Consider the following 15,534-nt stretch of genomic DNA (forward strand, 5'->3'; position numbering starts at 1 on the left):
ATTCTCCTGCCTCAGTCTCCTGAGTAGCTGGAATTACAAGACTGCGCCACCATGCCCAGCTAATTTTATATTTTTAGTAGAGACGGGGTTTCTCCACGTGGGTCAGGCTGGTCTCAAACTCCCGACCTCAGGTGATCTGCCTGCCTCGGCCTCCCAAAGTGCTGGGATTACAGGCATGAGCAACTGCACCTGGCCTGTGTCTCTTTTTCATCTGGCTGCTTTTAGAATTTTTTTCTTTATCCTTGGTTTGTAGCAACTTGGTTATGATGTTCATGGGAATGGTTTTCTTTGTTTATTCTGCCTGGATTTTATTGAGCTTTCAAATTTGGAAAAATGTTAGCTTTTATTGTTATTTATTTATTTATTTTTGAGATGAAGCCTCACCGTCTCCCTGGCTGGAGTGCAGTGGCACAATCTTGGCTCACTGCACTCTCCACCTCCAGGTTCAAGCGATTCTCCTGCCTCAGCCTCCCGAGGAGCTAAGATTACAGGCACCCACAACCATGGCCGGCTAATTTTTGTATTTTTAGTAAAGACGGGTTTCATCATGTTGGCCAGGCCAGTCTCCAACTCCTGACCTCAAATGATCCACCCGTCTCAGCTTCCCAAAGTGCTGGGGTTACAGGCATGAGCCACCGTGCCCAGCCTCAGCCATTATTTAAAAATATACTTTCTTTTTTTTTTTTTTTTTTTTTGAGGCGGAGTTTTGGTCTTGTTGCCCAGGTTGGAGTGCAGTGGCGCCATCTCAGCTCACTGCAACCTCCACCTCCCAGGTTCAAGTCATTCTCCTGCCTCAGCCTCCCAAGTAGTTGGGATTACAGGCACCCACCACCATGCCTGGCTAATTTTTGTATTTTTAGTAGAGACGGGGTTTCGCCATGTTGGCCAGGATGGTCTCGAACTCCTGACCTCAGGTGATCCACCCGCCTAGGCCTCCCAAACTGCTGGGATTACAGGCATGACCCACCACGCCAGGCCATATTTTTAAATATACTTTCTTAGCCCATGGCTCTTCTGAAATGTCAATTGCATTATGTTAAAATACTTGATATGCCACACAGAGCACTTTTGCATTGGTCCTTTCTTTTTCAATATTTTCTTTTCTCTCTGTGCTTCACTTTGAATAGTTTCTATGTCTTCAAGTTCTCTGATTCTTGTCTTCCATAGTCTATAATTTGCTATAAGTTTCTCTGTGAATATTTCAAATGTTATTCATTTAAAAATTTGATAATCCTGGCCTTCATTGTCTAGAAACAGGCATATTTCAAATCATATTTAAATTAATAATTTGCAACAAGTTCCTGACGTTTTATAATTCTTTCACACTTGTGGAACTTCTTCCAAATGCATTAAGCAATACTATTTTTTGTCTGGTTAGATGGGTTTCCTAACCGGGCCCACTTTCTGGCACGTTTGCTATCAGTTTCTCCGAAAACAAGATCTTGAGAGCAGTGCCAAATCCTGAGCCTGAAGCTTTCCCCACATTTGACATTTAAACCAACCAACGCAATCCCTATTTTTTGAAATACTTCTATAATGCAGCCTAAAATCTGTCTTTAGTTACTTTGCTGTTTCTTCCATCTCAAGCCAAAAAAATTTAAATAAGAATTCCACTGGCTGGGCGCGGTGGCTCACATCTGTAATCCCAGCACTTTCGGAGGCTGAGGCGGGTGGATCACGAGGTCAGGAGATCAAGACCATCCTGGTTAACACGGTGAAACCCCGTCTCTACTAAAAAATACAAAAAGTTAGCCGGGCGTGGTGGTGGGCGCCTGTAGTCCCAGCTACTCGGGAGGCTGAGGCAGGAGAATGGCGTGAACCCGGGAGGCAGAGTTTGCAGTGAGCTGAGATCGTGCCACTGCACTCCAGCCTGGGCAACAGAGCAAGACTCCATCTCAAAAAAAAAAAAAAAGAAAAAAAAAAGAATTCCATCAAAATACAAAAGAAATGATTCGACTTCCTAAAATATTTCCAGAAGTAACTTTTTGTTTTCTGAATCTTGAACTTCATTTCCAATGAATAGTTGAAAATCTGGATGCTCAGAGAGTGGTTGCATTTTAGATTAAGGCCTTAATTTTATTAAGCAGAGAAAATACAAGTTCTTGAGCCTTGTTGGGTCTTCCCCTTCAGTCAAAATGCCATCAAACCTCTGATGGAATTCTGTGATGTGTGTCCCCATTTCTTTTCCAAATAAGTATCTTGGTGTTTTTCTTGTTGGGTTTTTGTTTTGTTTTGTTTTTGAGATGGAGTCTCATTCTGTTGCCCAGGCTGGAGTGCAGTGGCATGATCTCAGCTCACTGCAACCTCTGCCACCCAGGTTAATGTGGTTCTCCTGCCTCAGCCTCTGAGTAGGTGGGACTGCAGGCACGCCATGCCCGGTTAATTATTTGTATTTTTAGTAGAGATGGGGTTTCACCACGTTGGTCAGGCTGGTCTCGAACTCCTGACCTCAGGTGATCTGCCTGCCTTCGCCTCCCAAAGTGCTGGGATTACAGGAATGAACCATCACGCCAGGCCAAGTATCTTATAAATACCATCTTGCTCTCAAATGCACATTCATGCTCACATGTAGTCCAGATATAAGTCTGTAGAATGCTCTTTTTATATACAGAGTACTTTTGTCCAACTGTGAAAAATGTTCTGCTCACATTTCCATTGATAGAAGTGCCAAAATATTTAAAGGTCTTTTGTCTGTAACTTGAAAGTCTTCCTCATAGATCATGATATCCCGTATCTTCCAAGCATCTGGCACCTGTAATTCTCAGGATTAAGGTATGATCTATACATTCAGCATCAGGGTGCCGTATGACATCAGTTTCACAGAAGTTGTCTGAGGAGTCATCTTGCTTGGTCCACTGAAGAACAGTCTTTTGTGTTTTCCCGCTCAGAGATTCATCCACAGATCCATGTTGTTCAGCTTGTCCATAGTCTTCAGTGAGATTACTGGCATCTTCAGAACACTTGTAGCTTGCAGACTTTATTTAAACTCTAGATGTTTAACTTATTTGATTTCACATTTTTATGGCTTCTTACACTAAACTTGCTTTATCCTATAAAATACATAAAATAGTTTTATAATACCAGTATTAGAAGTAACAATAAAATTACAGAATGAAGCTTAAGAGTTCTTTGTAGTTTGTTTTGTTCCTAGAATATATTTCACTAAGGAAAGACAAAGTGTTGTGTTTAAAAGTCATTTGAAATAAATCTTTCTTTTTGGTTATGTTACCAACCTCATAAACACTTAGCTTTATTTATTTCACTTGCTTCAATTTTAGGGCTTGTTCTTTTTTCTCTTTTTGGTTTAACTTAATTATTGAATATATTAAATGATTACATGATTCTAAAGTCAAAACTACATAAAAAGGTATACTCAGCCGTATCTCCCTCCCATTGCTTTTCTTTTTTTTTTTTTTTTTTTGTGACGGTGTCTCACTCTGTTGCCCAGGCTAGAGTGCAGTGGTGCGATCTCAGCTCACTGCAACTTCCGCATCCCAGGTTCAAGTGATTCTCCTGCCTCAGCCTCCCGAGTAGCTGGGATTACAGGCACGCACCAACATGTTTGGCTAATTTTGTATTTTTAGTAAAGATGGGATTTCACCATGTTGGCCAGGCTGGTCTCGAACTCCTGACTTCAGGTGATCCGCCCAACTTGGCCTCCCAAAGTGCTGGGATTACAGGCGTGAGCCATCGTGCTCGGCTCTCCCTTCCATTTCCATCCATTTTCCTTCCCTACTCTGTGTAGATAAACATTTTTATTACTTTTATATTTACTAGTCTTTTATTGCTTTCATCTTTCCAATGCTTCATTTTGCACTAAAGTAGCTTCTCATAAAATATTGTGGCTATCATTCTAGAGCAACACATACAGATATTCCTCATGTTTATGGGTTCATAGTACTCCACTATATACTACAGTTTATTTAACCACTCAACTGCTCCCCTATTGATGGATATTTGGGGAGTTTCTAGACTTACATCATTCAAAATACCATAATGAATACTAACCTTGTGTATATATTATTTCTTTCTTTTTTTTTTTTTTTTTTTTTTTGAGATGGAGTCTGGCTCTGATGCCCAGGCTGGAGTGCAGTGGCATGATCTCGGCTCACTGCAAGCTCCACCTCCCGGGTTCACACCATTCTCCTGCCTCAGCCTCTCCCAGCAGCTGGGACTTACAGGCACCCGCCACCAGGCCCAGCTAATTTTTTGTATTTTTAGTAGAGACGGGGTTTCACCGTGGTCTCCATCTCCTGACCTCGTGATCCACCCTCCTTGGCCTCCCAAAGTGCTGGGATTACAAGCGTGAGCCACCGTGACAGGCCGTGTTTATATTATTTCAAATTTGTGCAGAAGTACTTTTAGTGTAGAGTCCCAAAAAATATCATTGCTGGGTTAAAGGACAAATTAGTCCATTTGTAATTTTGCTAGATTGTACTAAATTCCCTTCCTTAAGGACTGTATCACTCTATACTTCTACCAGTAGCGTCTCACTGTGTCTCTTTTCCCCTAGAGCTTTAGCAACAAAGTGTACTCTCGAACTTTTGAATTTTTGCCAATACAATAAGCAACGCTCTTTCAATGTAATGTAATTTGCCTTTCTTTTCTGAGTGAGTTGCCCATGTTTTACTATCTTAAGGGCCACTTGCATGAATTGTTTCTATCTGTTCATGTCTTGTGCTCATTTTTCTACTGGATCTGTGTCTTTTTATTTCTCAGAGCTCCTGTATATTAGGGAGATTACTTTTTATTCTGTTGTAAAAATTGTGATTGTTTTGTCCAGTGACTCATTTGTCTTTGGCTTTGCTTATGGTATTTGGGCCATACAGTTTTAAAAAAATAATATGTAATAGAATTGGGTGGCTGGGGAATTCATGTGTAGATCAAAGTGCAAGCAGGTGTGAGAGGGTCCAGCAGAAGAAAACATGGCAGCCAAAGTGTTTGAGTCCACCGGCAAGTTTGGCCTGGTCTTAGCTGTTGCAGGAGGCGTGGTGAACTCTGCCTTATATAGTGTGTATGCTGCGCCGCAGAGCTGTCATCTTTGACCGATTCCGTGGAGTACAGGACATTGTGGTGGGGGAAGAGACTCACTTTCTCATCCCATGGGTACAGAAACCAATTATCTTTGACTGCCATTCTCCACCATGTAATATACCAGTCATCACTGGTAGCAAAGATTTACAGAATGTCAACATCACACTGCGTATCATCTTCCAGCCTGTCGTTAGCCAGCTTCCTCGCATCTTCACCAGCATCAGAGAGGACTATGATGAGCCTGTGCTGACGTCCATCACGACCGAGATCCTCAAGTCAGTGTTGGCTCGCTTCGATGCTGGAGAAGTAATCACCCAGAGAGAGCTGGTCTCCAGGCAGGTGAACAACGACCTTACGGAGCGAGCAGCCACCTTTGGGCTCATCCTGGACGACGTGTCCTTGACACATCTGACCTTCGGGAAGGAATTCACAGAAGCGTTAGAAGCCAAACAGGTGGCTCAGCAGGAAGCAGAGAGGGCCAGATTTGTGGTGGAAAAAGCTGAGCAGCAGAAAAAGGCAGCCATCATCTCTGCTGAGAGCGACTCCAAGGCAGCCGAGCTGATTGCCAACTCACTGGCCGTCACAGGAGACGGCCTGAGCTGCGCGAGGTGGAAGCTGTGGAGGACATCGAGTAACAGGTCTCACGCTCTCGCTCTCGGAACACGATCTACCTGCTGGCGGGGCAGACCGTGCTCCTTCAGCTGCTCCAGTGAGGGCCTGCCCACCCTGCCTGCACCTCCGCGGGCCGATTGAGCCACAGCCCCAATGATTCTTAACACCGCCGCCCACCCCCTCCACCCCAGAAATCACTGTGAAATTTCATGATTGGCTTAAAGTGAAGGAAATAAAGATAAAATAACTTAAATATATATATAATTTATAAATAAATTATATATATACTATATATAAATATATAGTATATATATAGAAAAAATAGTATCATGTATCTATAATTTCAGTATTATCATTAAAATTGTGAACAACAGAAATTTATAAATATATATATATATGTAATAGAATTGACTAGTCTTTTATTGATTCTGGGTTTTGAGACATAGGAATGCTTTGCCCGCTATTCCCAGGGGTGCATAGGTAGATTACACAAAAATCTACACATGCCTTCTTCTGGACTTGTAGAGTTTCCATGTAGTCATGTTTAGCTAATCAAGCCACTTGGAGTTTTTCTTGGATGTGCAGTATAATCTATGGATCCAATGTCACCTTTTTCCACAAGGTGCCCAGTTGTCTCAACAGCATATACTTTTAAGGCCCATTTTTCACATTGTTTTATAATGTCTAACATATATTAAATTTTTATATGTACTTGGATTGATGCCTAGACTTTCTACTATGTTCCGTTAGTGTGTCTGTCTATATGCACCAATTTTATACTAGTTTGATTATGAAGGTTTTGCAATATCTTAAATGTCTGATAAGACTGGCCCCTCCTCATTGCTCTCCCTTTCAGGACTTTCTTGGATATTCTTGTTTATTTCTTCCATATGAACTTAAGAATCAATTTGTATAACTAAAAAACAAAGTGAAACAAAAAAAATCCTTGGCCTTTTTATTGGAATCATGTTAAATTTACAAATTCACTTAGAATGTCTTTCATTTTTTCAGATCTATTTTATGTCTTTGAAGCTATTATATTAACAGTTTTCCTCATAGGCTTTATATATTTCTTTTTACCTTTATACTTATGAGTTTTGTAATTATGGTCGCTCTTACCAATTGGCTCTTGATTCCATTTTATTTTCTAACTGGTTCTTCCTTGTATCTTATGTATGAAGCCTGTTGATTTCTGTATATTGCTTTTATATTCTGCTACCATATAGATTCATCTTTTTGTTTGTGTAGTTTATTCATTGATTTGCTTTTGTTATCTAGATATAACTATATCATCAACAGTTTTCACACATCCAGTAGGTTTCTTTTGTAAAAATGCATTGACGAATACCTCCAACATCATGTTAATGTTACAGTAATGGTGGGTATCCTTGTCTTGTTTCAGACATTAACAGGAATGCCTCCAGTGTTTTCCTATGAAAATAGTAAGATGATGATAAACAAGATGCTTTATGATGTTAAGAAAATTATCTTCCACTCTTCTTTTGTAATTTACTTTTATAGGAACTACAACTTTAATTTTTTCAAATGCTTTTTCAGCACCTAGGAAGATAATTACAAGACTTTTCTTCTTAGATATAATAATATTAATTATATTAATGAATTTCCTAACATTGGACCATCTTTACATCCCAGAACAGTTTCTACTTTGTCATGACATACTGTGCTGTCTGATTCAATTTGCTATTTTTTTTTAGCATTTCTGCCTATGATATTCATAAACGATATTGGTTTGTAATTATCTCTTTTGTATAATCTTTATCAGGTTTTGGTTTCAATGTTATATTTATGTCATTAAAAATTTTTGAGTTGGGATAAGAGGTCTTCAAAGTATATAATTTTAAACAATCTTGGATACTTTTAGAAAGAGATACATATATATAAGCTAGGCATGGTGGCTCACGCCTGTAATCCCAGCACTTTGGGAGGCCGAGGTGGGTGGATCATTTGAAGTCAGGAGTTCGAGACCAGCCTGACCAACATGGTAAAACTCCGCCTCTACTAAAAATACAAAAATTAGCCAGGCGTGGTGATGGGTGCTTGTAATCCCAGCTACTCAGGAGGCTGAGGCAGGAGAATCACTTGTACCCAGGAGGTGGAGGTTGTAGTGAGCTGAGATGGCTCCACTGCACTTCAGCTTGGGCGACAGAGAGAGAGAGAGAGACTCTGTCTCAAACAAACAAACAAACAATATATATATATATATCTTTTTTGTGTATGTGATGGAGTCTTGCTCTGTTGCCCAGGCTGGAGTGCAGTGGAGCCATCTCAGTTCACGGCAACCTCCGCCTCCTGAGTTCAAGCGATTCTCTTGCCTCAGCCTCCCTAGTAGCTGGGATTCAGGCACATGCCACCTCACCCAGCTAATTTTTGTATTTTTAGTAGAGGCAGAGTTTTGCCATGTTGGCCAGGCTGGTCTCAAACTCCTGACCTCAGGTGATCCACCCACCTCGGCCTCCCAATGTGGTGGGATTACAGGTGTGAGCCACCGCGCCCAGCCTAGGAGTCATTCTTGACCACAGTACCCCTCATCTCCAGCTTGTAACCAATCACCAAGTTCTATCAATTCTAACATTAAAATATTTCAAATTCACCCCCTTCTCTCCCTTTCTATGGCCGCCACTCAAATCTAAACCTGCTTGACTTTTTGTCCAGATCTCTTAGGCTGCTGTTTTCTCTATTTTAATCCTTGTCATGGCTCCACTATAATCCATTCTTCTTCAAAAAGTCAAAGTGGTCTTTTAAAAACACACATGGGGTCATGTCACTTGAATAAAACCTGTTGGTAGGCTTCTTGTTCTTTTGGTATACAGTTCAGAATCCTTAGCATGTCCTCCAAGACCGCACCTGATCTGGAGCCTTCCCACCTTTCCAGCTTCTTGTCTCCTCATTCTTGCCTCTTCCTTGTCTTCCAGCTTCCTAAGCTCTTTCCTCTTCAAGGTCTTTGAATACCCTGACCCTGCTCCATTGGCTGGGGAGGCCCCCTCCCCACACCTCCTCCACACCTTTGACCTGGTTGTTTCCACCCATCTTCCAGGTCTATGCTCAGGGAAGCTTTTCTTGACTTCCCAGCCTGAATTAGGTCCTCTACTGAATTGTCCTATTACCCTCTCTACTATTTCTCTTTGTTTATTTGGGCGCTATAACAAAAGTACTGTAAACTGGGTGCCTTGTGAACAACAGAAATTTATTTCTCACAGCTCTGGAGGCTGGGAAGTCCAAGAAATCCCGGATGTTGGTGTCTGGTGAGGCCCCACTTGCTCATAGATAGCACTTTCTTACTGTGTCCTCATATGGTGGAAGGGGCAAAGGTCCCTCTTTTAGAAAGGCACTAGTCTCATCATGAGTTCTGTGCCCCTATGACCTAGTAACCTCCTGAAGGCCCCACCTCTTAATACTATCACCTTGGGGGGAGTTAGGATTTCAACATATGAATTTTGAGATGACATAAATATTCAGTCCATTGCACTTTTCCTTTATAGAAGCCATCACTATTGTGACGATTTAGGCTTTCAGGTGACTATCTAATATTTGTTTCTCACATCAAACTAATTTTCCTGGTGATCAGGACCATATTTCTCTTGATCTTAGCTGGCTGGATCTTTAGTGTCTATCACAACAAACAGCACAGTGACAGAATTTAATAAGTATTTGTTGAATTAATGGATGAATTAATCAATCAACCAATTAATGATATAATCAAAGACTTAATGAATGAACCAAGAACGAATCATTCAACTCTGGGCAAGAAGCAAGAAGGAGCAAATGCTCTACTTGCCCTCCAGAGGGAGACACACTCCCATTAGAAATAGCATAGGCCCAAGTGAGCAGAAAATTCTGACATCGACTGTAATTTGCTTCTCAAATGGATTCAGAGAACCAGATCTTTTTTCTTTTCCTTTCTTTTCTCTTTGTCTTGCTCATAGGACTCTCCAGATTAGTGTGGACCACCCAATTGTACGAAGCAGGTAGTCATTTCCTCTGTAATTTCCCTCCCCTGGACGACGTTACCTCTCCTGCCAGAGTTTGTCCACTTCAGTCTTGATTTGCTAGGTAATTTAGCTATAAATGCCTACATTCTTGGAAAAAAATAATATCATGTATCTATAATTTCAGTATTATCATTAAAATTGTTATTTGTATTTTTACTGTACTTTTTTTTCAAAATCCTTCAGGCAATTTTTCTCTATGAAGACTGAAAATGTTTTATAATTGCTCTGATAGTGGAAAATATTGGTAGACTATATGACCAAAAATAATAATAAAATATTGATTAAAAGCTAATTTTTTAAAAATAGAGAATTCATAAAATTTCCCAAGCCCTGGGGAAAGTTAAAAGAAAAAAAAAGAGTAGAGTTTGGCTATTGAGCGCATGTCTGCCTCTGAGCAGTTTCTGAAAGAAGTCCTTGTTTAATTCTGATGGCATGTCTTGGGAGAGTATCCCTGCTGCACATTAATACTGTTCTTTTCTTTGCTGAATTACTTTCTCTAGTACAAGGTTTAAGCATATGAAAGGTTTCATGAGACTTACATTATGTTTCCTCTGAACTTTCTTTTTCTTTGCTCTAGTTCCAAAGCTTCCTTTTCAATTTTTCTGTGTCAGGGACTAGGACATAGAGGCACTCCACTATTCCTATTTTTGGGAGATCTGTTCACTTTAGTTCAATTCCATTGTATTTATTAAATAACTATTGTGTGTTTAGAACTGTGCTATGACAAAAGAGATGAGTATAAGAAATCTAAATCTCTGCTCTTTTAAAGGTGCCACAATGTAACTGGGAGGATGAGATATTTGGTAACCTCCTTGAACAAATATAAAATCATATAAACATGACATGTCAACATTTATGTAGTTTATGAAACCACTTTTCACAAACGTGGTCTAGGTTTTATGAAATTAACTTTTGGAGTAGGTATTAATACTCTCATCCCATTGTACAACTGAGATTCAGGTAAAGTATTACTTAGTTTAGTAAATAATTTTACTTTTACTTATAAAAGTACTTACTTTTACAAGTAAAGTAACTAGAGCTACTATCAGAACTGGAATCTTGGTCTTTATGAAGTTTGCATAATATTACATTATTTCTATATATAAGGAATGTGCTGTAAGTGATAGTCCTAAAAATTGAACAAATTCAAAGTAAAGTAAAATATTCCATTATTGAGAGAAAGCTATTTTTTCCCAACTAGCCAACTAGTCTGACACTTGGATCTTATTTTTTTACTCTATTTTGTAAACATTGACTGATTCCCTCTCTTTCCTTCACTCTTAGGGTATCTCAAACTCCCTTTTGGCTTGTTTCTTTTTCTTTGGTGATGGAGAACTTATTTGAAAGGGGTCCCTTCTTCTTACTTAACTTGCTTTTTTCTAGGAAGGGTGTCAGGGAAACGTTGCCATCAACATTAGCCAGGCAGCCCCTGATGGAGAAGAATGACAGGGGAGTATTTGATAATTTCTGGCCAGAGATTTTAAAAGCTGTTGTGAAAGGCTTCATGTTACCACTTAGAAGCTTGCGATGCAGAATTCCTGTGCCCCAGCACACTGTCACTCTGAAAGATCCACTCAAAATCAGGACAGGGTATGGAGCCAGCCAAATGAAAAAAGGAGTTTTTTACTCCAATTAGGGGTTGCTCAAAAGCCTGTGGCCATTCAGTACTGGCAAGACTCAAAGGGCAAGACACCTAGGTCTGTAACCTGGGATACCCCATACCCACAGAGTCTGGATACTAATACTGTTGAACAGTGATAGCAGCAATCATTACAGGCAAAACATCATTATCAAATTTCCAGATCAAGTTTATGCCAAGGTCTGAAAATAGGAACATTAGTCATACTGTTGATCAACATCATCTAATGAGCACTTCTTGAGAGCAGAACTGGAATCAGGAGGGAAGGGAAGAAAAAAAATAATGACCTAAAAGTCTTATGGGAGACACAGCACACTAAAACACAAAATTCATAGAATCACTTGTAATCAAAACATCAAGAACAGAAATAACCAACTAAAATATGCAGAGATGGAATCTGAATAGTGAATGCAAGATTCATGGGATATGATCAAAATACAAGTTTATTTTTTGTCTTTTTCCACTTTAAAAATATTTTTTTCTGGCTGGGCATGGTGGCTCATGCCTGTAACCTTAGCACTTTGGGAGGCCAAGGCGTGGATCACTTGAGGTCAAGAGTTCAAGATCAGCCTGGCCAACATGGTGAAACCCTGTCTCTACTAAAAATACAAAAAATTAGCTGGGCGTGGTGGCAGGCACCTGTAATCCCAGCTTCGCAGGAGGCAGAGGCAGGAGAATTCTTGAACATGAGAGGCAGAGGTTGCAGTGAGCCAAGATGGCTCACCACTGCACTCCAGCCTAGGTGACAGAGCCGGACTGCATCTCAAAAAAACAAACAAACAAACAAACAAACAAACATTTTATACTGGAGGGTAATAATCTTCTCCTGCTCCTGAACAGAAAATTGGGAAGATTCCCTGACTTTTTGGTTCACTCTTTGATAATTGGCCATCCTTTAAGTAACAGTCACTTTAAACCAAACAGTCTCGGCCAGGCACGGTGGCTCACGCCTGTAATCCCAGCACTTTGGGAGGCCAAGGTGCGCAGTTCATGAGGCAAAGAGATCGAGACCATCCTGGCCAACATGGTGAAACCTCTTCTCTACTAAAAATACAAAAATTAGGAAGTCGTGGTGGCGCCTGCCTGTAATCCCAGCTACGCAGGAGGCTTAGGCAGGGGAATCGCTTGAACCTGAGAAACAGAGGTTGCAGTGAGCCGAGATCGTGCCACTGCACTCTAGCCTGGCAACAGAGCCAGACTTCGTCTCAAAAAACAAAAAACAAAAACAAAAACAACAACAAAAATAGTCTCTAATTAGTAATTAGAATATTTCCAGTTCAAAACGGTAATCCAATACTTCAGTCTTCATTCTAAGGTACTAATCTAAGACTGCTCCGCCTCCTCCTCTATGTAAGGCATATGGCTGGTGGCTGCCTGCAGCTTTCTTCTCAACTTTCTTCCTCCCCCATTAGATAACTGCTATTGAATCTGCTTGTGTAAAAGTGGGAGGAGGTAGGACAGCTAAGGAGATAGGGCAGGTTTTTCTTTCTTGGTAGGGTAGGTCTGTACTAGCTGGGTCTTGCACATGGTTAAAGCTGACTCTTTTTCTTAAAGCGTGCTTTTAAAGGTTCTTTACAGATTCCCATCATCAGAGATCTCTTACTTGAGTTCCTTTGGCCAAAACCAATGCAAGTGGTTGACTGTGACAAACTGTGGATTGTAGCATCCCTGTGTTCATTTCTGGCTTCTGGCCACTAGGTCCCCCCATACCTCTAGACAGCCCATTTGGATAGACCAAAGGCAACCCCACGTTGGCTGTCTTCCATGTGGCCCACATCTGGTCCAGGAAAACATTTATACATTTGTCATCCCTGCTGAATCTGGGTGTCCAGACAGATCCCAATGCAGCCGCCTCTACTTTGTGGCTACGGCCCTCTTTAATTTATAAGTAAGCATTGGTGCAGTTTTTGTTTTACAACTATGGGGAACAATCTTCAAGCTCTCTGGTCCCACAGAAGCCCGTCTTTAGGCAACATCAGTACTTCCTTTCCCTCTGGGTAGGAGGAGAGTGGGGACTCAGCACAGACAAATTTCTCCCCAAGAAGTCTCTTCACAGACAACCTCCTTCCTTCACTCTCTTGATCTCAGCATGAGGTAGAAGTGTCTGTCCACACTGACTTTGGACGTAACAATGTTGTTGAAATGATCATCGTTAATTGCAGCTGAGGAAGTTCATATCTGTTTCCCAACCCTTGATAATAAGAGACTATCTCTCTCCATTTCTGTCTTCCCTGGAGAGTTGAGCACAAAGCCTGGAATAAAGTAGGTGCTCAGTAAATGTTTGATGAAAGGATGATTGAATGTATCCGAAACCAACTTTCGTTGCGCACTGAATTCTCAGAGACACTTCAAAGAAACCAGTATGGGCCAACTTTGGTGTCTATTGCCTGGCTGACATGAGCTTTGGGGCTCAGCCAAGGGGACTGTGAGAGTGTTGCCAAGGCAATTCTGCATGCGAGAGGAAGTGTGGCAGGACTAGGGGCTCGCTGATAGCTGCCTGGGAAGCTGGCCCCTCAGGCAGTGATACCACCAACCACCCTTGAGGTGGTCAGGGCCTTAGCAGAAGGACTGCAGAGACTGCACATGCCCCTTGAAGCCCAGGCTTATTTCTTGGAAGTCTTTAGCACTCACATTTGCTATCTGAGGAGGTTTACTGCCTGGAGCGAAGTATTCAAAACAGAAAAGATAGAGAAGCTAGAGAAGGAACAGCAGTGAGGCATCAACAAGCCTTTATTGGGGGACCACTTTCCCTCACAACACATTTGGAGAGCCTGAAACTGACAAAGACTACCTGGGTCAGTGGCTGTTGATTTATTCTGGTTTCAGTCATTACTGATATCTGTCCAGAAGAACTAGAAAAAAAATGATTCAAGTCGTGGATGAGATAGTGTTCCAACTCTGCCAAATTTAGCTTTTCATCACCGTTGACCCAGAGAGGGACATAAGAAAGGCCATTGCAAATTATGTGAAAGAATTTTCTCCCAAACTTGTTGGCTTGATTGGCACAAAAGAAGAGATCAATCACGTGGCCAGAGCATACAGAGTATATTACAGCTCTAGCCCCAAGGATTAAGATGAAGACCATGTTAGTGAATCATACAATAATGTCTTTGATTGGGCCAGATGGTGAGTTTCCAGATTATTTTTGCCAGACCAGGAAGAATGCAGAAATTGTTAGCCAGTTCAATTGCTGCACACGAGGGCACACAGGAAAAAAGGGCTAGCCAAAGCAGTGATGCTGTGTGCAAAATTCTCTTGTTAAAGAGGAAGGAAGTGGCCAGGCACGGTGGCTCACGCCTGTAATCCCAACACTTTCGGAGGCCGAAGTGGGTGGAACACCTGAGGTCAGGAGTTCGAGACCAGCCTGGCCATCATGGTGAAACCCTGTCTCTACTAAAAATACAAAAATTAGCCAGGTGTGGCGGTGTCCGCCTGTAACCCCAGCCACTCGGGAGGCAGAGGCAGGAGAATCGCTTGAACTCGGGAGGTGGAGGTTGCAGTGAGCTGAGATCGTGCCACTGCACTCCAGCCTGGGCGACAGAGTGAGACTTCATCTCAAAAAGAAAAAGAGGAAGCTTTGTCTTCCATAGAAATATATATATTGTGTATATATATATGTTATATATAGTATATATGTAATATATATATTGTGTGTGTATATATATATGTTATATATATATATATATATATATATATATGCAACGTACAGAATGACCTTTGTACCATTGTACCATGAGAATGTTTCTATTTTGGATTGGCATGTTACTCTTTGGTTCAGTCAAAATAGACTCCTGGAACTGTAAGATTACAACTCAAAGTCTCCCAAGTAGCTGTGGTGAGACCAGAGGACCAAGTCAAAATGAAGTCAGTGAAGAGTGGAGGAAGCTCATGGAAGGACACAGCATAGGGAGGCACAGCCAGTGCATCTCCCATTATGAATGGGCCCTCCCAGCAGCTTTGTTGGCTCTCCAGTGTTTTGGACCCTTGCTCATACAGGCTGTGGAACTGAATTTCACAGAAAAGAATAATTTTTATAGTGCTTTGGCTTCTCTCTTCTTGAGTTATTTGCTCTTCTGTGTTCTTGGTGGCTGATGATAGTCAGATTAGGCTCTCTGCCATTCAAAGTTTATCTTTATACTTGAAAGCACGAATTTTGTCTTCTTCGTTAATGAATATCACTGTCAGGCTTACTCCACTGCCCTATCAGCAGGTACTGATTTGACTAATAAAGATGAGATC

At 41.2% G+C, this 15,534-nt stretch overlaps 2 pseudogenes; one reads left to right on the forward strand and one right to left on the reverse strand.

The window, feature by feature from the left end:
- Window positions 1-1,264: 1,264 nt before the first annotated feature.
- Window positions 1,265-3,810, reverse strand: LOC129491643 (ERO1-like protein alpha; annotated as a pseudogene).
- A 1,069-nt stretch (window positions 3,811-4,879) lies between these two features.
- On the forward strand, window positions 4,880-5,817 carry LOC129491160 (prohibitin 1-like; annotated as a pseudogene).
- Window positions 5,818-15,534: the final 9,717 nt, after the last annotated feature.

Source organism: Symphalangus syndactylus, chromosome 10 (assembly GCF_028878055.3).
Source record: "Symphalangus syndactylus isolate Jambi chromosome 10, NHGRI_mSymSyn1-v2.1_pri, whole genome shotgun sequence".
Classification (NCBI taxonomy): domain Eukaryota; kingdom Metazoa; phylum Chordata; class Mammalia; order Primates; family Hylobatidae; genus Symphalangus; species Symphalangus syndactylus.